The 23,770-nt window shown below is 43.4% G+C and overlaps 1 protein-coding gene and 2 non-coding genes across 4 annotated transcripts in view; 2 read left to right on the top strand and 1 right to left on the bottom strand.

Moving 5' to 3' along the window:
* The window catches only part of Sh3d19 (SH3 domain containing 19), a 158,930-nt gene extending 142,945 nt beyond the window's left edge, over positions 1 to 15,985 (bottom strand). The window contains exon 1 of one of the 2 annotated variants that reach the window (XM_028789506.1): positions 15,958 to 15,985. The gene's annotated coding sequence lies outside the window, so the exon portion shown is untranslated. The remainder of the gene's footprint in view (positions 1 to 15,957) is intronic. The other variant, XM_028789504.1, reaches the window with a different exon arrangement.
* A 7,401-nt stretch (positions 15,986 to 23,386) lies between these two features.
* LOC114640577 lies at positions 23,387 to 23,449 on the top strand. The gene has a single exon (XR_003714169.1). It is a non-coding gene; the product is annotated as a U7 small nuclear RNA (small nuclear RNA).
* A 14-nt stretch (positions 23,450 to 23,463) lies between these two features.
* On the top strand, positions 23,464 to 23,525 carry LOC114640570. The gene has a single exon (XR_003714164.1). It is a non-coding gene; the product is annotated as a U7 small nuclear RNA (small nuclear RNA).
* Positions 23,526 to 23,770: the final 245 nt, after the last annotated feature.

The following is a 23,770-nucleotide window of genomic DNA, read 5'->3' on the forward strand; positions in this document are numbered from 1 at the left end:
ATTCAGGGTGTGTTGGGTTTCAGCTGATTTTTCTAGTAATTTACTAAGAAAGGGCTGGTGGGGATACTGGCCTATATATCCAAATCCAGAAGGAAGAATTTTAAGCCTGAAAGGAAATCTGATAAACAGGAATTGGCAAACTTTTCCTCTAAAAGGCATGCCATAGATGGTATGTAAATGAATGTGTAGGGCTGTGTGCCAATAAAACTTTTTAACAGTCATAAAATTGGGGCCCAGGTCTATATCCTTTGTATGTGTCATTGGAGACTCTGAGACAGAGTCGAGGTCATACAGTTGGTATTTCAGTTTCCTTTATTTAGATTTTTTTCATGTGTATGGGTATTTTGTCTGCATTTATAACTGTACACTATGTGTGTGCAGGGTCCTCAGAGTCCAGAAGAGGGTGTTGGATTCCCTGAAACTTGAGTTACAGATGGTCTTTAGTTGCTATGCATGTGCTGGGAATTGAACCCAGGTCCTCTGGAATAGTAAGTCAATGCTCCATGCTGAACGATCTCTCTTGCCCCTTAATTTTCTGTTACTGTATAAAACCCTGACCAAAACCAATTTAGGGGCGAAAAGGATTTATCTGGCTTATACTTCCAGGTCACAGTCCTTCATTGAGGAAAATCGTGGCAGGAGCTCATGTGGGAGCTTGAAGCATAAACCACGGGAGAAAGCTCGGGCTTGCTTCCTGGCTAGCTCACCGAGGATGGCACTGCTTGCAGGAGTCCGTCTTCCCAGATCTAGTGAGGCAATCTAGATACGCCTCAGCAAGTTGGCAACACAGTAACAGATAAATACAATTACTCAATTGATACTCTACCACATCCTGCAGCTGAGTCTAGGCTTCGTCTCACTGATTGATAGTTAATGCTGACTACCTAGGACAGCTGGCCAGTAGGAGGTTGAACATTTAATTTAGTTCATTTATTTTAGTTTAGCTTAGTTTTGTTTTTACTTTTTGAGACAGGGTCTCTCAATGTAATCTTGGCTATCCTGGAACTCACAGCCTGACCCTGTCTCTGCCCCCACCCCCGCCCCTGCCCAGATTAAAGATGTGCTCTACTATTCTCAATGAGGGTGAGCTAAAAAGAATCAGTATAGTCCTCAGAAATTCTTTCTGTTAGGTCACAAGAAAAAGAAAATACATATAAAAAATAAAGCAGGAAACACTTGGGATTTTTAATTATGTTAGGCACGCAACAGTGATTATAAATGAGGATTTGATTTTCAAGTGATTATGGCATTTGTGAAAACAAGTAAATAGGGTAAACCCAAACTCATGAACAAATGATGAATTAGGCAGCATCTTGAAAAATGAACTTCAAGTGGAAACACAATTACATGCTCCCTTCTGACGATCATCTGCACGACAGTTTATCCATCACTTCAATTGTCAACAGGACAGCATTTGCTATTACTTTTACAGTAACTCATCTCTGGGGAAAATAGCATTCTCAAATAATATGGACACGCATACAGACGCAGCCGTAAGTCGCTCCTCATGGTTCTCTTCATCGTTTCCGCACTGAAGACAAACTCGGACCGCGGCAGCTAACCTCCAGCTCTGCCACCAACCTCCTCACCCTTCCGGCTTGAAACTTACTTTCCTTTCTATAACTTTCAAAAATAGCAAGCACTCACTGGCTAAAGTCAAACAGTACAGGAATCCAAGCAGAACACTCCAGGCTTTCCTCTACCCCACTGTCTGGGTGTTAACCGTACATTCCTTTTTAACATTATTAATTACTGTTGTATCTGAGCAATGCAGTAAAGTCACTTTTTCTAGTCACTTTGACAAAGAAGAAGAATACGGAGTTCCCCTGGCCAGATACTCATGGGAAATCCTGTTTTAAAAATGACAACAACAACAATAAAAACAGAATGCACCAAAGTGGGTAAGGGGCTTTGTCTGTGATCTTAGAGAAGCAAGGAGCCCAGAGAGTCTGAATGACGGATGGGTGCTCAGCTAAGGAATGCCCCCTTTAAAAATGTCTTTCTTTTAATTTCTCCTTTTATGTATATAGGTGTTTTGTCTGCATCTGTGTCTGTGCAGCACTCCCAAGTCTAAAGTCTGTAAAAGCCAGAGGATGATGTTGGATCCCCTGGGACGAGAGTTACAGATGGTTGTGAGCCACCATGTGGATGCTGGGAATCCAGCCCAGGTCTTCTGAAAGAGTAGCCACTTAACCACTGAGCTGCCTTACAGCCCCCAAGACCCATCTACTTTACTTACTTACTTACTTACCTACTATTTTGTAACCAAGGGGCTGTCATCCCAAAACATTCTTGTGAATGTCAGTAGACAAGTGGGAGTCAGCCCCTTCCTCTCTCACATGGTCAGGCTTGGTATCTGTCACCTTTACTCAATGAACCATTTTGCCCTCCTCAAGAGTCCTCTCTATAAATACTTTATATAGATTTATTTTATTACTTTAGATGTGTATACATGTATGTATACCTTTGTGCAGTGCCTTCAGAGGACAAGTGTGTCAGATCCCAGGGAGCTGGAGCTACAGGTGGTTGTGAGCTGCCCTGTGGGTGCTGGGAAATGAATCTGGGTCCTCTGGAAGAGCAGCCAGTGCTCCTAAGCCACTGACTCATCTCTCCAGCCCACACTTTGTTCTTTCAAACTGTACTTCTTTTACTATGTTGCCAAGGCTGGCCTAGAACTACTGGACTCAAGCAATTCTTTCAACCCACCCTCCCAGTACCTTGGATGCAGGCCATACTGCAGGCATCCTCAGAAATGCCTCTAAGATCCACCCCTCCCACCCCCTACATAAACCTCTTCTTACAGTTTGGTGGGAAGCTGGAGAGCTTGAAGCTTTTGCAATCACCATTTACGTCTGTAAGGTGGGTGAGGTTTTTTTTGTGTGTGTTCTTTTGTTTGTTTTTGAGACCTAGCCCAGGTTAGCTTCATACTCTGAGATCCTCTTGCCTCAGCCTCCTCAGTGCTGAGATTATAACCCTGTCACACTATGCCAAACTTAGCTGCAAACACTTCTAATGGTACTACCTTTCCAGCATCTCCTTCTTTACTTCATAATTAGTGTCCTTTTCATAGCTAAGTATACAAATGTAATTTGAACTTTAAAATTTTTAGACATCAGTTTGCTGAGACACAATGGCTGTGCCCTCCTGTACAAGCAGAGTCCCTGCGTCCAAGAAGTTGTGGTAGATGTACAACCACCTGGCTCTCCCTCTGTGTAAGGAGCTCATCTCCCCAACCCCATCTCCATCCCCAACCAGCGCACCCCAGCAGAGCCTCTCTATGGTGACAGTCAAGTACATTCATCCCCAAGAATGGCTGCTGGGAAGGAAGGTGCTGGAAGCTGGACTTGATATCCTATACTACTGCACACAAGCCAACAGCAGTAAGCCAATACAGGCTATACTGATGGCAAACAATTAATGCCCTTTGGACTCACATAAGACAGGAAAGCATGCCGGGCAGTGGTGACACACACCTTTAATCCCAGCACTTGAGAGGCAGAGGCAGGCAGATTTCTGAGTTCGAGGCCAGCCTGGTCTACAGAGTGAGTTCCAGGACAGCCAGGGCTACACAGAGAAACCCTGTCTCAAAAAAAAAATAAAAAAAAAAAAAAAAAAAAAACAGAACAAAACAAAACAAAAAGACAGGAAAGCATAAAGTTCCAGCTCTTTAGATAAGTAAGTTCCCCTCAGGCCATAAGCAGAAGAGGCTTCCCAACTTTGCATACATAGGATTCAGGTTAGAATAAAATAATACAAGTAAATATAATACAGTAAATCTAGTCAGGGTTTAAAACTAAAGAACAGTAGGGCGTGGACACACACATATACATGTACGCACAGATGCGTGCGCGCACACACACACATACACACACACACACATACACACATACACTCTATAATCCTAAGCACGGGGCAGGTGGAGGCTAGAGGCCTCCAAGCTTGAGGCCTCCAAGTCTGAAGCCAGCTTGGGCTACATATCAAGACACGGTCTCAAAAGGAAGAGCTGAGCATACAGCTCAGCAGAGAAAACCTGCTAGCACACAAGGTCCCTGATTCGGGTGTGTGCGCACTGCTTCCTAGTTAGTTTAATACCTGCCAGGATTGAGAGCCACTGCCCCACAGGATAGACAGGGAGGGCCTGGGCCTCTGATTTGTAGCAGGGTCTCCAGCGGACCTGTGGACACAGTGAGATTTTAGAAGCACTGGAGACTACCTGCTGCTACAGAAATAGAAAAAACATGCTACACTATGAAGTATTTATACAAAAAGAAGAAATAGTACAGGATAGAAGATAAAATCATGCTTGTGATATTAAGACATTTCATATAAAGCATCCTATTAAGTAAAATATAAACCATGCTTTTAGTCTCGACACTTAGGAGGCAGAGGTGGGTGGATTTCTGTGAGTTCCAGGGCAGCCTGGACCACAGTTCCAGGACAGCCAGGGCAGCATGGAGAAACCCTGTCTCAAATATAAATGCACATTTTAAAACTATCAACCACATGCTTTAGTCCAACAGAATCCACTCAGAGACCAAGAGAGCATATCCTCCCCTTCAATGGCAATACTCAACTGAGTAACACAAATCTACCCTGTAATCCCAGAGTTCCAGCTTTCTCCACTACAGGACAAGTCTTCCTGAAGAAATGAACAGCAAAGGGTGTGGTCTCAAGATAAGAAGGGATCATGGGCACTGGTGATGTTGTAACACTTTCAAATGACTACTTAGAAATGGTGATATTTATTACAAAAAAAAATGAACCTCTACCCTGTGTATAATGTACTCAACAGGTGTTGGAGGGAGTTAAAAATTAACAACTTTCCAAATACAATGACTCTTTGATTAATGTAACGTCTGGAAACAAACCTCTGTTGCAATGAAGGCAGCCATATTGTAAATGGGCAAACTCTAGACCCCCAGCCAGCAGCAGTTCAGGCATTATGGTCTTCACTAGCAACGCAAACAATAACCTGTTAAAAAGCATTGGAAGAGAAGTAGCACCACCTTCCATGGCTTCTGTTCATTTAATCTCAATTAAGCTGACATTAGGCAAATGCCAAAACCAGGAAAAAAAAAAGCTATTTCCATATTCCTGACTTGTTGAAAGGTAACCAGGACTCCTTAATGTATGTGAACTTCAAACTTCTAAGCACGTTCATCATCTTCAACCTCTGGAATTCCCGATCAAAAGAGGTAAGCAAAATATGTAGGGGCACTCATAAAACTGAAGCTATCTGCCCAAGGTCATTAAAACAAAGCAAAAATATTATAAGGATCCACGTGTTTGTTTTTGGTTGGCTGGTTGGTTGTGTGCTGTGTGTATGTGTGTGTGTATGTGTATCTATTTTGCCTGCATTCGTGTCTATGCACCATCTGTCTGAGGAGGCCAGAAGAGGGCATCAGATCCCCTGGGACTGGTGAGCCACCATATAGGTACCAGGAACTAAACCCAGGTTGTGTAAAAAGCAGCCAGTAGCTTAGTCAACTCTCCAGCCATAGGTCTAGGCAATCATGTTTAACAAAGTACATTATAGTTTAGTGAGAAGAGGAGGCATGCAAAAGCATCAAGTTGGAGCCTGTCTTAGGGTTTGCATTGCTGTGAAGAGACACCATGACCAGGGCCCATCAAGATACAAAGAACATATTCCTCAGCTGTATTCATCTTGAGCCTACTTTGTAGTCCTAGCCCAATGTCAAATTCCTGCCAAATTCCTAGAAGGCGGCACCAAGAGCAATCCACACAATTCTTTTTTTTTTTTCCGAGACAGGGTTTCTCTGTGTAGTCCTGGCTGTCCTGGAACTCAGAAATCCACCTGCCTCTGCCTCCCAAGTGCTGGGATTAAAGGCGTGCGCCACCACCGCCCAGCTCTCCACACAATTCCTATAAGGACATTTAATTGGGGCTGGCTTACAGTCCAGTCCATTATCATCAAGGCAGGAAGCACTGCAGCATCCAGGCAGCTATGATGCAGGAGGATTTGAGCGTTCTACACCTTCATCTGAAGGCCGCTAAGAGAAGACAGGCCCCTACATGGTTAGGAAGAGGGTCTCATTGATCACTCCCAGTGACACATTTCCTCCAACAAGGACACATCTGCTCTAGCAAGGCCACACCTCCTAACAGTGCCACTCTTTGGGCCAACCATATTCAAACCACTACAGATCCTTTACCAAGTAAAGGCTACGGTTAGGGGCATGGGATACCAGCAGCTTAATCAAGACAGTTTCTGCTATTATTGTTGCTGTTTTCTTAAAGAAAGAAGCCAAAAAAAAAAAAAAAGAAAAAGAAAAAGGTTCATATGGTGGTGCCTCTATGATCTTTAGGAACTGAGATTCCATTCTTCTCTACAACAGCCATTTTCTGGTCTTGGGAACCAGGGATAGCTACTGTGAGTTATCTTTATTTCTGGCAAACTACCATTTGGATCCTCAGTATCCCCCAGGGGCCCTTGTGTCTAAGGTTTGCTCTTCAGCCTGTGGCACTTTGGAGAAGTAGGAGAACTGATACGAGGTTTGCCCTAGTAAAATGAAGTTAGAGCATGCACAGCATGGTGCTTTCCCTTCTTTTTCCTTGCTTCCCGCTGCCATTAAGAGAGAGGCTTCTTGTGCCGAGAACTATCTGCTGGCCATGAGGAATTACCTTGCATAGGTGCTAGGTCAATGGGACTAAGGAAGCACAGACCAAAACCTATGAACCCATGAGTCAAATAAGTCATTCCTCCTTTAAGTTGACTGTCTTGGGTATTCTGTCACAGTGATGGCAAGCTTGCCAACTAGTAGTAGGATGGGGAAAGATGAGATGGTAAGAAAACAGGCCATTCTATGCAACTAAGTTAACCTCTTTAAGGTTTTTTTTTTTAAAAGCATGCAGGTGTTTTGCCTGTATATGTATCTGTGCACTATATGTATACACGTATGCCTGTGAACCACATGTATGTGACGCTCATGGAAGCCAAAAGAGGACATCAGATCTCCTAGAACTAGTGTTACAGTTTATTAGACACCACGTGGTTGCTGAGAATTGAATCCAGGACCTCTGGAAGAACAGTCGCTGCTCTTAACTGCTAAGCCATCTCTCCAGCCTTGAGTTAACCCCTTAAAGAACAAGACTCTCAGAAACCCCAGTCAACACTTACTTGCAACTCATCCGCAGGCTAGAAGCAGCACAATAGGTAACTACACTGCCACGCTCAGCAACACAGGCGTTCCAGGCAGCAGGGAGGCATGATGAATGAGTCCTGGTAGACCAGAGCCTGAGATGCACTCAGTCTTTTCTATCTGTGTGACCTTCAGTGGATTATCTGCCCTGTGCAGGTCTTGGGCCCTTCATTCACAAAATGTAGGAAAGATTCACACATACTTCATAGGATGCACACCAGGGCTGAATGAGAAAAATATGTGTAAACCAACTGCAAACTGTCTGGCACCTAGTGCACAATTAAATAGTAACTCATTATCTGATTCATCAGAGCCCAGTGTTTTTCCAAATCCTCCCCAGTTCTCTGACTTCCTCTCCATTTCCAAAATTGGAAAAGAATGTATATTAGTCATTGTACCTGTTGAGAGAGCACTCTAGTGGGAATGAGTTTTAGTTGTAGGGTCACCTCAGTCACTTCATGCCTTTCCCTTTTAAACCATGAAAAGAAAGTATACAAAGACTTAGGGTGGAGGAACTGAGATTCTCCAGGACCATTGATCTGTAGAACAGAAGATATGAAGATACCCAGGAAGTAAGAAACAGTGGGAAAATATGGCCAGGAATGATGTTTGGTTGGGAGAAAGCTTGTCTAACATGCATGGAGCCCCTGAGTTTGAAATTTCCAGAATTTTGAAAACCAGGTGGCAGCTGACGGTAATCTCAGCAGTCAAGAGATGCTGGGAGAAAGATCACCAGTTCAAGGTCATTCTACATAGAAATTTTGAGGCCAGGCTGAAATACATGACGCCCTGTCTAAAAAAGAAAGAAAGAAAAAGAAAAATCAAAAACGCCTTTTATGCAGAAGATTTTTTTTTTATGTATGGAGATGCTTTATGTCAAAAGAGGTCTGTCAGAGCATCTTACTCTGTAGGGGCGGCTCACAGGGTGACTTCCTTCATTTCATACAGTACGGAAGTCGTGGGGAGAAAAGTTGAAGTATAGAAACCTGCCAGTCACTTCCAATGCAATAAGTAATATGAATTGTATACATCCCTGATACTGGATAAAGACAGCACATCACCCTGTGGTCTTCCTAGCACCCAGCCTAATCTTTAGAAAACCATAGGACCAGGGAGATGGCTTGGTAGGAAAGGATCTGAGTTTGATGCTCAGAACCACATAAAAAGCCAGAGGAGATAAAACACATCTGTAATCCTAGCACTCCTAAACTAAGACAGAAGGCAGAGGCAGAACAATTAACCCAGAAGCTCATGGGCAAGCCACCCTGTTGTGCAGCACAGCAGCAGAGCCAAGAGACCCTGCCTCTGCTTCAGGGGGCTAAGTGAGAACAAGCCCACTACAGTACACCCACAGCTGCACATTCTCGTGCAACAAACAGACAGAGGCTCTTCGAACATTATCAGACAAATCCCAATAGAGACACATTGTACAACAGATCTGACTATTATTCCTCAAAAACATCAAAGGCATAAAAAGCAAGAAATATCCACGGAGTTGTCACAGCCACAAGAAGCCTAAAGAGGCATGGCAAGTACATGCAAGATTACTAGTATGCTAGGTGGATCCTACAACACAATAAGGACAGGAAGTAAACACTGAGGAAACACAGGTTGCCCTGGCCAGCGGCAAAGTGCCTTCTCAGCATGTGCAGGGTTCTGGGTGTCCACCCCAGCACCTGCAACACAAAACTAAAGCAAAAGGCCCAGGAAGATGCTGTAAAGTGCCAGGGCTACAAAGCTAACTGAGACTAGAAGCAAGGCTGGACTGGGATTGAAAATGGAATGCAAGTGTTCTTCTCCCCAGAATGTGATAGTTGATGAAGCTGCAGAAGTGCAGGCATAAAAAAGATGACAAAGGAAGAAGGAACACCCGAGCAGAAACAGGTTGTGTGAGTCAGTCCATTACAGGCTGGCACACCAGCGATGCCAGCACTTTAGAGAGTGAGGCAGGAGAATCATAAGCCTGTGGCCAGTGTGGACCATACACCAAGACCCTGTGCTCTTTATCCCTAAAGGTCATGGGAGTGAGTATTTTCTCTGTAATGGCGTATTATGATATTCCAAGCACACTGCCAGACATGTTGTAAATAGTTACAAAGTTATTAGTGTTTAGTTTAAGACGACTTTTTGTTGCTTTTGTTTAAATGTCTGTAAAAGATTTGTTGCTCTCCCGTTCAGTTCCCAACACCCACACAGCAGCTTATAACAGTCAGTAACTCTGTGTCCAGAAACTTGATACCCACTCTGGCCTCTGCAGGCACCAGGCGTGTGCATGGTGCACATACACATATAAAGGCAAACACTTATACACAGTATGTGTGTGTGTGTGTGTTGGAGAAGTGGGATAAAAGTGCAGTTTTCATGTGTATTGGGAAATGTGAAAATAAAATGGTCAGCTTTTAGCTTAAAAATAAATTTTAAAAGGAAGAGGAGGGCGTGAAAGACAGCAAAGATAGTGTGAGGCTGGGGTGTTTCCCTAGCACGATCAAGGTCCTGGGTTTGATCTCCAGGATTGAGGGGAAGAAAGAGAAAACTGTCAACTTCTGATTGGTTAAAATTAACTCAAGAACAAACTTTTCACTTGTGACAATAATGAAAACTAAACATTACTACTGGGCAGTGTTAAAATCGTCTGCACAGGGGCAGGAGAGATGGCTCAGCAGTTAAGAGCACTTGGAGCTCTTGCAGAGGATATGAGTTTTATTCCCAGCATCCTCATGAGTGATCACAATTATCTAGAACTCCAGGCCCTCTTCTGACCTCTATGGACACCAGGCATGTGGTACATAGACCAACATGCAGGCAAAACACCCCCACACTAACAACAACAACAACAACAATAATCGTCATCATCATCTGATGGCTTACAGATAGAGAATCAGTCTCAGTCTCTGGGAGTCTGGTAGGACTAAGACATTTCCAAGAGCAGTGTGCACTTCACAGCAACCACATCTGATTGCTGAGTGGTGACACTGTGTATTCCTGTTGTTTCTTCTGCTGAAACAAAACCCACAACTAATGTCCAGATGGAACAAAAGTTCAGATGTAACTAAGTATCAGATATGTTAGCAGCAAGGAGCAGATAGAAGGTAAACACTAATAACTATAAACATTTACAACATGTCTGGCTGTATTCTAGGAGTGTTCCAATAAAACGCTACAGGGGAAAATATTCTTGGGATTTATTGCAGGGATAACATTTATTCACCAGGAATAGGAAGTGGACACAATTCTAAAAGAAAACTTTATATAGTCATCTATATTAAAATGAGAAACACCGACATCAAAGAGACCACAAAGAAAGCAATAATGAAACAGATAAGCTTCAGAGTAGAAAATATTTGCAATGCATATAACTTACAAAAGTTTAGATACCTTGGTTTAAAAAAAAAAGCCAAAAAAAGAAAAATAAACAACCCTCCAACAATCAATAAAAAGAATGGAGAAAAAGCATAATGTATCTACCACAACTCCTTAGAGTGTGGACTGCCACCCTGCATATGGGATCATACAATTGAATGTATAGTTGCAAAAAAAGTCTGGGAATAGTAAAATGTTTCTGAACATTCAAGGGCCAAAAATACATTCAAAATCAAATGTGCAGCAGATTCAAGTACTTCTGACAGTTCTTGCCTATGTTGCATCCCTGGGCTTCACTACAGCCCTGGTTCTGAGCACAGTACAGAGTCTACATATCACACATACACACACACACACACATACACAGAGACACACACACACACACAGCCATCATATCATCAACACCAACAAACACATAATGAAACACCTTGGCTCATATTTGAGACTACTTTATATTATAAATTGCAGTATTTTTTACTATATAGAAGTTTTCTGCTTTTATAGGAATAAAACATGGATTAATTATGGAAATTGGAAACAATATTTTCTTAGCACCATTCTTTAGCAATGCATCAAATCAGTGTATGTTTGAATTACATTGGGTTGGAATGTTTGACTTTTCAAATTGCTGTTTGAGATACTAACTTAAGTTTCATTTTAAAAAAATTAATTAAACAAATTTTGTCTTGGGACTAGATGAGAATTTCCAACAGTCTTTGAGTCAGCCCTAAACAGGACTTCAGCCGTTCTGACCAGTGTGTGCCTCTGCACTGAAGACTCTCTCAAGATGTGCTAACGCCTAGCAGTACAGTAAACATTTCAGTCAAGATTTAACTTAAACACACACACACCCCTACCTGAAGATTATGCAAATTTGCTTTTCTCTTTAATAAGTAAGACATGTATATCAAAGGATTGTTTTAAAATAGAAATTCTTTATGATTTCTTATTAGTTAGCGGTTTTTTTCATAGGCCAATACAGCTAGAGGCATATCAAACTTGTTCTAGTCCAAAAAGGGTGCTAAATGAAAACATACTGAAGAAGACCCATTCTATACAATGAGGATGAAAACCTACAGTGACCTGTGTCGTTATCAACCTTACACTGCAGACTGAAAAAAAAAAGTGACACTTACTCTGAGGTAAGCACTTTTATCAGCCAACTTTAACCTTCCATTTTCTCCTTCTTTCTCCAAGGCCAAAAGAAGTTGACAACCAGGGCTGGAGAGACGGCTCAGAGGTTAAGAGCATTGACTGCTCTTCCAGAGGTCCTGAGTTCAATTCCCAGCAACCACATGGTGGCTCATAACCATCTATCATGAGATCTAGTGCCCTCTCCTGGTCTTTGAGCATACACGTAGACTGCTGTATACATAATGAATAAATAAATCTTTAAAAAATAAAAAAAGTTGACCACCTTAGCTTTACAGATAATGACTCTATATCCTGATGTCTGACACTTCCAGGTTTCCTGGAATAGGGAACTTTCCATTTTAAAAAGTGAAGGTAGTCTCAGGAAACAAGGAAAGAATTGGTCACTCCAGCTTTCCTTCCCCTGGCCTCCAGATGATCCACTCACCGGTACCAACCAGTGTAACACAAGGATGACAACACACCAGACTTAGCAGTGCAGATGGATGAAGAATTGTCGGCTAACAACAAAAAAGTCAACAACAGAGAATGTCGTTGACTGTCTAGGCTGGCCCATGTAAATCAACCTTGGAATCTCTTAAGCTGCCAAAAAACCCAGAATGAAATATAAGCTCGTGTGCTTATCTGTGAATCTCTCTGTGTTTATCTCATTGTTTTTCAACTGATCCTTTCCCAAAAAACCCAGAAGCATCAAAATATCTGGGAGCACGTTAAGAGTATTCTCAGATCTTAACCTGTAAGATGGCTCAGTGGCCTGAGTTTCATCCCTGAGACCCACATGGTGGAAGCAGAGAAGACCCTAGCAAGCTGTCCTCTGGCACGCATACAAAATAAACAAGTTGTAATTTTTTTTTAAAAAGACGTATTTTCAGACCTTATCCCAAAACCAATGGGGAACAGAGATTTGAGAGGGCAGCCAGCAATCTGTGTTTGTACAACCCCTATAAGGCAATTCTGGTATACAAAGGAAAAGTTTGAGAAATGCTTGGTTCATATGCCCACATCTTGTCTGCCCTGCTTGAGAGTGACATTTAATGGATCAGTTAAGATGCTCCAAGAGTTCAAATGTGTCTGGCTTTCACGTTTTAACTGTCAAGTGAGGCAATCAGGATTTTTATCACACCGTCAACAATGAATCTCACTTGGTAAAAGGTTCACAGGACAGCCTCCACTAGCATCAATGCATGCTCCCCTGGCTGCTCACAAAGTCACGTCAACTAGGTTACGTCCCCGAATTATCAAATAACTTTTTCTTCCTCCTCATCCTCTTCACCCTTTAGATTGCTCTCTCTCTTTTAAGATCCCCCCTCTCTCTCACCCCTGGTATGTTATAACTTTTTCTATGTGGTTCTCTTAATCACTAAGAGCAAAATAGAAGCACAAGGAAGTAACGGGTGAGGGAGGGGGTTAAAATAGAATTTTTAAAAAAGAGCTTGATCAAAAAACTTGATCAAAATATGAGAAAAGTCCATTTGTTGCCCTTGGTAATATCTTTGAACCTAACAATTAAATTAAAACAAGAACAAACCAGGGCTGGAAAGACCTTCTGTTTGGCATAGGTAATGCCCTGGGTTCAATCTCTAGCATGTTCCCTGCCTCCACAAACAAGCAAAAACCTGAGAAAACTTAGAGATACATTTTATGAAGAAGCAAGAATTGAATCAATTAGCCTCCTCTCCTACATGTAAGAAGAAATGATTACTAAAATCGTGTTGTTTTCTAAGGATACCCTGTGCCTGTTGGCTACAAAACAAAAGAAAACAAAAGCATGACGTTTAAAAAAGAATGCTGGTGTCATACTCCTGTAAATCCAGCTCTTAGGGGGCTGAGGCAGACCAGGCTAGGAAGCATAACCTTGAGAAAAAGAATACACTATAGATAATTCTACCTAAGTCAAGGTACACACTTCAACAATATCGCATAGGAATGTGTATGTGTATAGTAAACTGTAAAGACAAAACATGAAATAGTCTCAAAAACAATTTTTTTTAATAATAGGTGGGAAAGCACTTGCCTAGTATACACAATGGCCTGAGTTCAGTCCCTAGAAATACAGACACACAGACACACACACACAAACACACATGCACACACACATGCACATGCACACACACACATACACTCTAGAAAAGTTTTTAATGGTTAACTATCCAGAGAGAAGGGACAATGTCTGGAAGGGATAGAGCATGATACGATTCTAAGGAACTGATATATTGTTTTTCTTACTTGGGCATAAGTTAGGCCTTCACTTTATAATTTATTGTATGTATATTTCAAAAATAGATACACTTACACAACCATACATAATTCGGCAGGGTGAGAAAGTTCACTGGCTGTTTCAAGTCTACAAGCCCCAGAGTTATGGCCTGTATCAGGTCATATAAGATTAAAGAGAAGGAAAGCCTTTAACTTGAGGGAGGAAGCAGGAAACACTGATCTGCTATAAGGAAGAAGCAGAGGGACTTAGAGGCATTAGGCCTCTGAGTGAGCTCACACTTTCTCTTTTGGAAGAGGACACCAGACAAGTACTGCAGCTAATGCCCAAGCTTGGTAAGGAATGCAAAAAGTGTTTGAAAAACATGTTAATACATTTGGGGGAAGGGAAGCACCACCTATAAGGCATGTCGACTACTAAATAATTTATCCTCAAGACAATAAAACTTACAATTACAAGTCTGACCCTCTCACACACATCATAGAATTGCTGACCCCTCACCACTTAATGAAAGGAAGCCATATTAAAGGTAAGAAAGCTGAAAACACTTACTTCTGGATGCAGAAACTACACACCACCACGTCATGGCAAGCTATTATCAGAACCTAGACTAGGCCTTGGCAGCCTTCACACGTTATGGAACTAGTAAAAAGTTACAAAAGTAGCATTTGTGCTGGCCTTGGGGAAAAAAACACACTGAAGAAATGTTGAACCTGTATCTGAGTCATATTTAGTTTAAATTCCAACACAGCTCGCCATAGTACAGTCCTTTGTAAGACTTTCTTCTGAAAGGTACCAAGAATCCAAGAGTCCACACTTTTAAAGTCTGTAAGCAACCAAGGCACAACTTTGCAAACTTTTTCATGGTACTGAATTATTTACTCAACAGTTATGTGTTGTTTCAGTTAGGTTTCCACTGAACAAAACTACCGATTATCACCACTTGGTGATCATGGTAACAGCCAAGTGTCTTACTCTAAAAAAGGCCCAGGAGCGGGCCTAGAAAGTTAATTTTAAGGCTCCAGAATGTCTACTCGAGTATCCTGTTCTTACCGACCTTTTTTTTTTTCCTCTTTTTTCTTTTTCTTTTTTGCTTTTATCCCATTTTCTGCCCTCCAATTCCACAGACCCAACTTTCTCCTGGTGGTCGCACAGGAGAGCCTGTTCATGTTCACTTTCTAAGAAGGCTCCAGCCTGGTGAATGGATTTCCCTTGAATTTTCCCAATTCCTTCCCTTCTTTGTGCATCCTCTGGGTTAATTCTTCTCTCCATTTCAGATAACTGTGGTTAACCAGCGGGCCCAATAATTTCCTCTCCATTATGGTTACACTAAAAAACCACCTCAGGAAAAGGGAAGAAGTGTGGATGTCCATTTAATTTTACACTTATGCACCAAGCTACTTGACTCGTGGTTCATTGGTGTCCCAAAACAAGATCTTAAAGGTAACTAACTATAGGCCCACAAATGACCTCCATGCCAATAAAATTCCTTCTCCAATACTACATTGGGCACTCCCTGTTTACAACCGGGAGGGTAGTTGCAACAAATTAACTTTCAAGCAGAAAATCAGTACGGTTGGGGGAGGGAAGGAAGAGACTAGAGGTCCGAAGTTCACCCGCTGCCGAAACAAGACCTGATTCAGCATGGGCACGTGGTCTGACCAGGTTGAGGTGGCCCAGGCGAAACCGTAGGGAGGGGTCGTGGTCCACCGAGAGAGCCAGGCGTAGGGAGTTCTCCATGGCCTCTGACTCACCCATAGATAAGTAATCACCCAGCCACAAGTTCCAAGCCAGCCGCCTTTGATTTAGTTTGCACGGAAATTTTGGAGTTTCGGCTCCAGGGCCATTAACAGGTAAAGAGACCATTCTGAATTCTCTCGGGCTCAGCCCGAAAAGGAGACTAAGGATGGAAAGGCCACTGTCCCGCCCTCTCGCCTCCACGAGTTAAAGGTGTCAGTCCCCTCTAGGCAGCAACGAGAATTGCCGCTGTGCTGAGTGGGCGCGGAGGGCCGGGTCCTAGATGCTCCCACCCACTGTGCGCCCCTGGTCCCCGCGTCCCCCGCGTCTCACCTGCAGCCGAGTGGCCCGGGAGCGCGCGGCTCCGGGCGCGGCGCGGGCCCCCAAGCTCGCGGCGCTCTCGCAGCTCTTCCTCCTCGTCCTCCCGCCGCCGGCCCTCAGCCATGGGCGAGGCGCCGCCGCGCAGCCCGGGGACGGCGGGCGAGCTGCGGGCAGCGGGTGCCCCTCGCCAGCGCGCTGGGCGGGGAAGGAGGGCTCCACCTGCAGCGCGCGGAGCTGGGACGCGGGCCGGGCCGAGCTCCCCGCCTTCAGGGCACGCACCGGCGGCCTGCAGCTCCTCGGCAGCTCGCTTCCCGTCCAGTCCCCTTCCCCGCCCCACAGAGGTCCAGACTGGGATCGGGCGGGCTCCCGACCGGCCTCGCCTCCTCGGGGAGGGGTTTCGGGCTGCTGAGGCCGCCCTCCAGCAGCACAAGCTGGAAACACCCCCACAACCCAAACAGACATGCACAAAATAAATAAAGGGGTTGAGGAGTTGAGAGAGAGACAAGGAGGCTTGGCCTCTTCCTGCCCTTTCACAATATTCCAGAGTCAACAGGAAACCCATTCGCTTGACACTTAAACAAAAGGGGGAGGAACCGGTTCCTAGGCGAGTCTGGGAGAGATGCACAACCTGGGAGAGGCTGAACTTCACTTGGGACACACCACCTAGAGTTGAGTCCAGACTCTAAGAGATCTCTGTCTCTCTCTGTCTCTGTCTCTCCTCTCCTATCTCTCTCTGTGTCTGTCTCTCTCTCCCTCCCTCTCTCTTTGTCTCTCTCAGATGTGGCTTAATTTGATCTCAAACTCCTGATCACTCTGCCTCTGCCTCCCGAATGGTGGAATCACAGTACTAGGCTACCATATCAGGCCCATCCCCCGTATATCACCCCTTAAAAAGTACCTCACTAGGGAATAGGTTTTTTGATGTTGTTGTTTTCCTTTTTTGGTAATGAAAGTACTCTATGATACATGTCATAAATTAGTTCAAAGGCACGGAGTGTGCAACGGCAAGGATGAGCCTCATGTACGCTATGAACTTGGTGGGCGATAAAGATGCGCCTGGAGTAGGATTGTAACAAATGTACCCCGATATGGGGGATGGTGGTAAGGAGGGAAGCTATGCACAAGGCGATCAGGGAGAGCATTTGCACTTTCATTTCAGTTTTACTGAGAACACAACGCTCAGCTAAACAGTAAAGTCTAATTTCTTTTAAAAACTAGATAGGACTTGGGGTTGGGGGAGAGGGTAGAACAGTTCCTCAGCACGAGTGAGGCTTATCTCTGGCACTGTAAAAAAATAAATACATAAACAAACGAATAAGGCCTCCCAGTATTCAGCTAATTGAGGATTAGGAAAAGGTCACCATCCCTAGAAGTCCAGGAAGAGAATGTGTTAAAGGAGATCCTTACCCCATTATTTGTAGAGAGGTGATTTGGCCAAACGGTAGGAGAGCTGGCTCTGAAGTCAGAGGCTGTAATTTGAGGCACTTAGCTGTGGGAACTAACCCCTGCACACTGCTCCAAAGTTGGAAAGAGCAACACAACAAAAGTCACTGTATGTGCCTATAACACACATCTGAGGTTCTGTAGGTGCACATATGTAGTTTCACACAGAGGAGCAGATTCTGGAATGTCACAAAAAGACACTGAAACAGCAGGCAAAAATGCTCCCTTAGGAAAGGGCTGCGTGGGATGAACAGGCCTTTATCTGCAGCCTCTGGCTCTCTTTCTGAGAGCTTGTGAGAGCCCCCAATGTTCACCGTGCTAGAAGAAGAAAGGAAGAGAGGGGGTCACTGGAGGCAGAAATGCTGGCACTGTTGCTTTACCTCTTCGGTGGTGACTGTTGCTGCCTGAGAAAACTATTTCTGTTTTTAGGCAGATAAGAACAAAATTCAATTTTAAGAAATTGAGGTCAGATCCACAAGTTAAAACACCACTACTGCATAAACAGTTAAATAACTGGACCCTTGGATAATTCAAAATTAAAACAGGGAGATAGAATTCTAAACTCGCAGGGCTGTCCTAAGTGTTTCGGCTCACTTTTCGTGGAAGTGTGTCTATCACTGTCCTTCAAGAACGAGGAATAATTTGGAGGCCCCTCTCTGACAGCAGCAGGCCTCTTGGTGTCAGCCTGCTATTACTCAGCCCCTTAGTGTGGGAATCCTTGAAAATTGTCCTGATCTCCTTCGCAATCAGAGTTGAGAGATCACATCCTCTTGGGGTTGGTTGCATGCTTACACTCATATTAGGCTAACATGATTTCTAACTACTTTGTGCCAAGAACCACCCCACATGATCCCTTGAGGGGACCAAAGAACCAGACTCGGACAGTTACTCTCAGGAACTACTATAGTGCTTGTCATATGTACTTTTGCCATTTTAAATGAACACGATGCATTCTTTATCCTCCAATAAGAGACAGATGGTGCCGGGCGGTGGTGGCGCACGCCTTTAATCCCAGCACTTGGGAGGCAGAGACAGGCAGATTTCTGAGTTCGAGGCCAGCCTGGTCTACAGAGTGAGTTCCAGGACAGCCAGAGCTATACAGAGAAACCCTGTCTCGAAAAACCAAAAAAAAAAAAAAAAAAAAAAGAAGAGAAACTCTATTTGAGAGTTCTAGTGCCAGATGTGATTTTCCTCTTGTTGGAAGGGTCTGTCATAGAGTTTTATTGGTGAAGAGACACCATGACCACAGGAATTCTTATAAAGGAAAACATTTCATTGGGGCTGGTTTACAATTTCAGAAGTTTAGTCCATCATCTTCATGGAGGGAAATATGGCAGCATGCAGGCAGACATGGTGCTGGAGAGGGAGCTGAGAGTTCTACATCCAGATTGGCAGGCAGCAGGGAGAGCAAGTGAGCCACTGACCCTGACACGGCTTCTGAGACCTCAACACCCAACCCCAGCAACATACCTCCTCTACCAAAGCCATATCAATCCATCGAGGCCGAATCTGCTAAGTGCCACTCCCAATGGGCTTATGGGAGCTATTTTTATTCAAACCACTGCAGGGCTGTAAATCCACTTAGAGCTGTTGATGACAGAGAAGGTATCACTATTGGAACCTTATGGTTATTGGGCCACGGTGGTCATTGTTTTGGTTCATGGGTGTCATAGCTGAGTAGAACTAACTGGCTGCTTTTCTTCTTTGGAAGCTTGTATGGTGCCTTCTGGTACCTTGAGAACTAGTTCTTGTGTCTTCGGGGAGGAGGCTTTCAGATCAGATCCAGTCTTGGCTAGTGGATTTATGGGGTTTTGTAGGAGAACCTACAATCTCCACTTTCTTAGGAGAAACCAGCATAATCCTTATGTACATTCTAAATATTCTTCATTATGCCCACAGATAAGGGTAGTCCTTACCCCTCATCAGGGAAACTTCTCTTTATAACAGATGCTTACCAGTACAGAAAACCACAAGCAGTGTTGCAGAATCCAGTCCCAACCCATCCATCAACAAGACAATACTGGCACCTAAGGCTCAGGGAGCACTGCAGAAGAGGAGGTGGAAGGATTGTAAGAGTCCAAGGATCAAGGAGTTTGCTGTGAGACTGTGTCTCCTGAGAATGTCTAAGGCCACACCCATAGTCTCATGAAGGTGACTGCCTGGCCTGAACAAGGACGACGCCACTAGACATGCTAACATGGACAGGGGAAGCTCACAAGGCCTCAAGCCAAGACAAAGAACTACAGACAACTAAGGAATGCTGAGAATGGGAGAAGACACCAATTGGTTAACCAATGCCAAATGGTCAGCCCTGAAAACACACAAATAGAAGTGACATTATACAGATTGAGCATATTCTATTTGTATTTAGGAACACACACGCATACACACATACAGACACACAAACACATGTAAAAAGAAAAAGAGACTATGAATTTGAAAGCAAGCAAACAGGTATATATGTGGGAGATTTTGGAGGGAGGAAAGAAGGAGGAAAATGATATAATTATATTACATTCTCAAAAATAAAGCTAAATTATTTTTAAACTATTCATAAGAACTAGAAATTTAAAACATGTCAAAGAAAACACAGCATTGTTGGACATAGTGGTATATGCTTTAATCCCAACACTGGGAGGCAGAGTCAGGAAGATCTTTAGGAGGTACAGGCTAACCTATTTCTAAATAGCACATTCTGGGCCAGTTAGGGCTACATAGTGAGATTTTGTCCCCCCCCCCAAAAAAAAAGAGGAAGAAGGAGAGAAAGAAAGAAAGAAAGAAAGAAAAAAGAAAGAAGAAAATGCAATATGAAATCGCTGTGGCCTTAAAGGCGGAAGAGATTGCTCAATATAAGGAAAACTATTCTCCCAGGACCTCCAAGACCAAGTTCTTAGCACAAAGAAGATTTATTTTCCCCAAAGGGACAGAGGTCAGGGATAAGGGACAAATACAGGAAATAAAGGAAGAGGGTTAATGGGAAGAGAACAAGGGAGAGGGGGAAGGGATATTTGTCCCTGGGGAACAAAGGACTGCCTCTGGATAGAGACAGACACGTAGACAAATGGTCATTTATAAAGGTACAAAGGGAACCCCCATGTTAGGATAGGGTGTTCCGTCTTGATTGGGCATGTTAATTAGGTGACCAACTCAATTTGGGGCTTTTGATTGCTGGACTTTAATACTTTGATAGCTGGACTTGATAACCTCAGGAGGAGGAAGTGGCCAAAACAGGAATAGACCTTGGTGGCTAGCTTTCGGAATGTAATCTAATGTTTTTGTTTTTGTTTTCCCATAATGGAATTGGGAAGAAGGACAAGTCCTGCCTGAGCATGTTTGCCACACTAGCCAGAGTCCTTTCACTCAGTGGTTAAGAATGTTTGTTGCTCTTGCAAAGGACCTGGATTCAAATCCCAGCACCTACATGGAGTCTGTCTATAATTCCAGCTCCAGGAGATCTGATCCCCTCTTCCTCTGGCAGCAAGCATGCACATGTTATACAAACATACGTGCAGGCAAAACACCTATGTACATAAAATAAAAATAAAAATTTTAAAAACGAAGTCACTTTTTTCTCTTCCAGGGTGTTTAGAAGTATTGAGAAGCACTCTGAGTCGCTCAGCGTTTGATACATTGTTGCAGGCTTTCCTGCACAAGGCCTCTGACAAAACCAGAGCCTCTGGTTGTAGGATTGTTTATCTTTATAGCAAGAAGATTGAGAAATCAGCAAAACTCCACATGTGGTATGTGTCTAGGCAGACTTTCAAGGGGCTCATGTTGTGAAACTTAATAAAGTTTCTAAAAGGGGAAAATAAATCTAGCCAGGTCTTTAGGGGTTCCACGTATACTAAGTGTGTTGGTGACAGAGTCGAACATGCTCTCCTCACTAAAGAGCACAAGACAATGTTGAAGGCATAAGCTCGGGGTCAGAAGGTTTCATAAAAATTATGAAGATAGTGTTGTTGTTTTTTTTTTAAGTAGTAAAAATCAAGATTTATTTGTGTAGGGAGGAGTAAAAAGATAGAATAAACTAATTCCAAGTCAGAATATGAAACAGGAGGGAACAGTCATCAAAGTGCTGCCAACAAGAGCAGGAAGCCCAGTGTGTCCTACCACCTGAGTAAAAGGCTGGGCATGGAGGTGCCAGCCTACCATCCCAAATGAAGAGAGGCGCATCCTTGGGGCTCCATAACTGGCTAAGTTCAGTCAGACTCTGACAGCTCAGAGTAAAGAAGTAAAGAGCAGTTGAATCTGCAGCCTCCACAGATAACTCCAATCTGTATAGCCTCCACAGAGTTATACAGTCATGAACACACGCATGCACACACACACACACACACACACACACAGAATAGAACAATCTATAAAAAGCTTAACCTAGAATTTTTTTTTTTAAATCCAATTTAGGGGTTGGGGATTTAGCTCAGTGGTAGAGCACTTGGCTAGCAAGTGCAAGGCCCTGAGTTCGTTCCTCAGCTCTGAAAAATAATCCACTTTAAAATTGACATTTTCAGGGCTGGCGAGATGGCTCAGTGGTTAGGAGTGCTTGCTGCCCTTGCAAAGGACTGGAGCTCAGTTCACAGCACCCAGATCAGGTGGTTCACAACTACTTGTAACTCCACTTCCAGGCAATCTGACACCTCTTCCGACCTACTAAGGGTACATGTTCAGATGCACACACCCACACACAAAAATACATAATAAAAGTTATAAATTAGTTTAATTTTTAAAATTAGATGTTCAAAAGCCAACATACGAAGCCTGATAACCTGAGTTTTATGCCAAGGACCTACATGGGGGGCTGAAAAGACTGTGACGGTTTGCATATGCTCTGCCTAGGGAGTGGCACTATTAGAAGGTGTGGTCCTGTTGGAGTAGAAGTGTAGACCCTCCTCCTAGCTGCCTGGAAGCCAGTATTCTGCTAGCAGCCTTCAGATGATAATGTAGAACTCTCAGCTCCTCCTGCACCATGCCTGCTTGGATGTTGCCATGTTCCTTCCTTGGTGATAATGGACTGAACTTCTGAACCTATAAGCCAGCCCCAATTAAATGTTGTTCTTATAAGAGTTGATACGGTTGTGATGTCTGTTTACAGCAGTAAAACCCTAACTAAGACAAAGATCAATTCTCAATGCTCTGATTGTATGCATGTTCCATGGTGCCAAATCTTTCATGACTGATGCAGAAGGGACAGCATGATATAGTTCCCAACCCTGGAGCAGAGCTAGCAGGGCATGGGTCTCCACGAGTGCTGACGGTTATTAGACTAAGGCCTGTTTGTATAATAATGTACATAATTTACTTTATGTTCTTCCTTCAACAGATGTTCTCCCTGCCAAGGTTAATGATTCCATGATAATTAGAAACAGCATGAGTCCAGGAGATAAGGGTGTGTCTAAATGTCCTCAGCAAAATGGTAATTGCTGAGTCCCTCAGACTGCCCTCAAGACTGTGGGAAAGAATTCTGAAACCATGAGTTCAAATATATATGTAAACAGGATTTCTCAACTATGCAAAAATAAAAGGATGCAGTGGGAATTATATGAGAGGCTTCACGGACCTAAAAGAACAGAGACAGCTACACTATGATCGAGCTTGTCAGAAAGATACTAAGGAAGTCGATAAAGAGATTTAGGGAGTAGTGATCTCAGGGCAAGGTCCTACCCAGATAAACTTTTTGTTTCTGTTTACAAAGGCAGGCAGATTTCTGAGTTCAAGGTCAGCCTGGGACAGAGCAAGTTTAGGCCCAAGTGTGGTAGGTATGGTAATCTCACAGCAAGATCCCACCCAGCTAGTTTATTGTCTGTGCTTACAAAGGCAGGCAGATCTTTGAATTAACTCGCTATGTTAAAAAATGTACTTGCTGTCTCTAAGAATCAAGGAGCTAAAGTCATAAAATTCTGACTCATGAGATGATCAGAAGAGAACTTGGAGGAAATGACTGACTTGGTATGTAAATAAAAGTCTACAAGAGAGAGCTACCCAAAGAGAACTTCTTAGAGGGCGAACACAGCTCTTTTAGAATTTTTCTAGCAGGATTTCTAACTTTGGTCTGAAAACCCAAAAGCTATCCTAAAAAACTGTTACAGCTCTTTTAGAATTTTTCTAACCGGATCTCTGCCCTTGGTTAGAAAACCCAAGAATTACTTAGAGAGCTAATACATCTCTTTTAGAATTTTTTTCTAGCATCTTTTCTTTTTGGGTTTTGTCTGGTGGGTTTTCTGGGTTATCCAGAGAGGTTTTAGAATTTTTTCTAGCATGAAAGAGCTGTCTGTAGCAGAAGGCCATCTTGAGCAGAGAGCTGTCTAGGGAGCTGTCTTGAGCAGAACACAGAGCTGTCAGCTTGAACCCGTGGTTAACTTCGAGTTGTTCTTTTGCTGCTCCC

This window comes from Grammomys surdaster, unplaced genomic scaffold, assembly GCF_004785775.1.
Source record: "Grammomys surdaster isolate TR1022 unplaced genomic scaffold, NIH_TR_1.0 125834, whole genome shotgun sequence".
In the NCBI taxonomy this organism is placed as follows: domain Eukaryota; kingdom Metazoa; phylum Chordata; class Mammalia; order Rodentia; family Muridae; genus Grammomys; species Grammomys surdaster.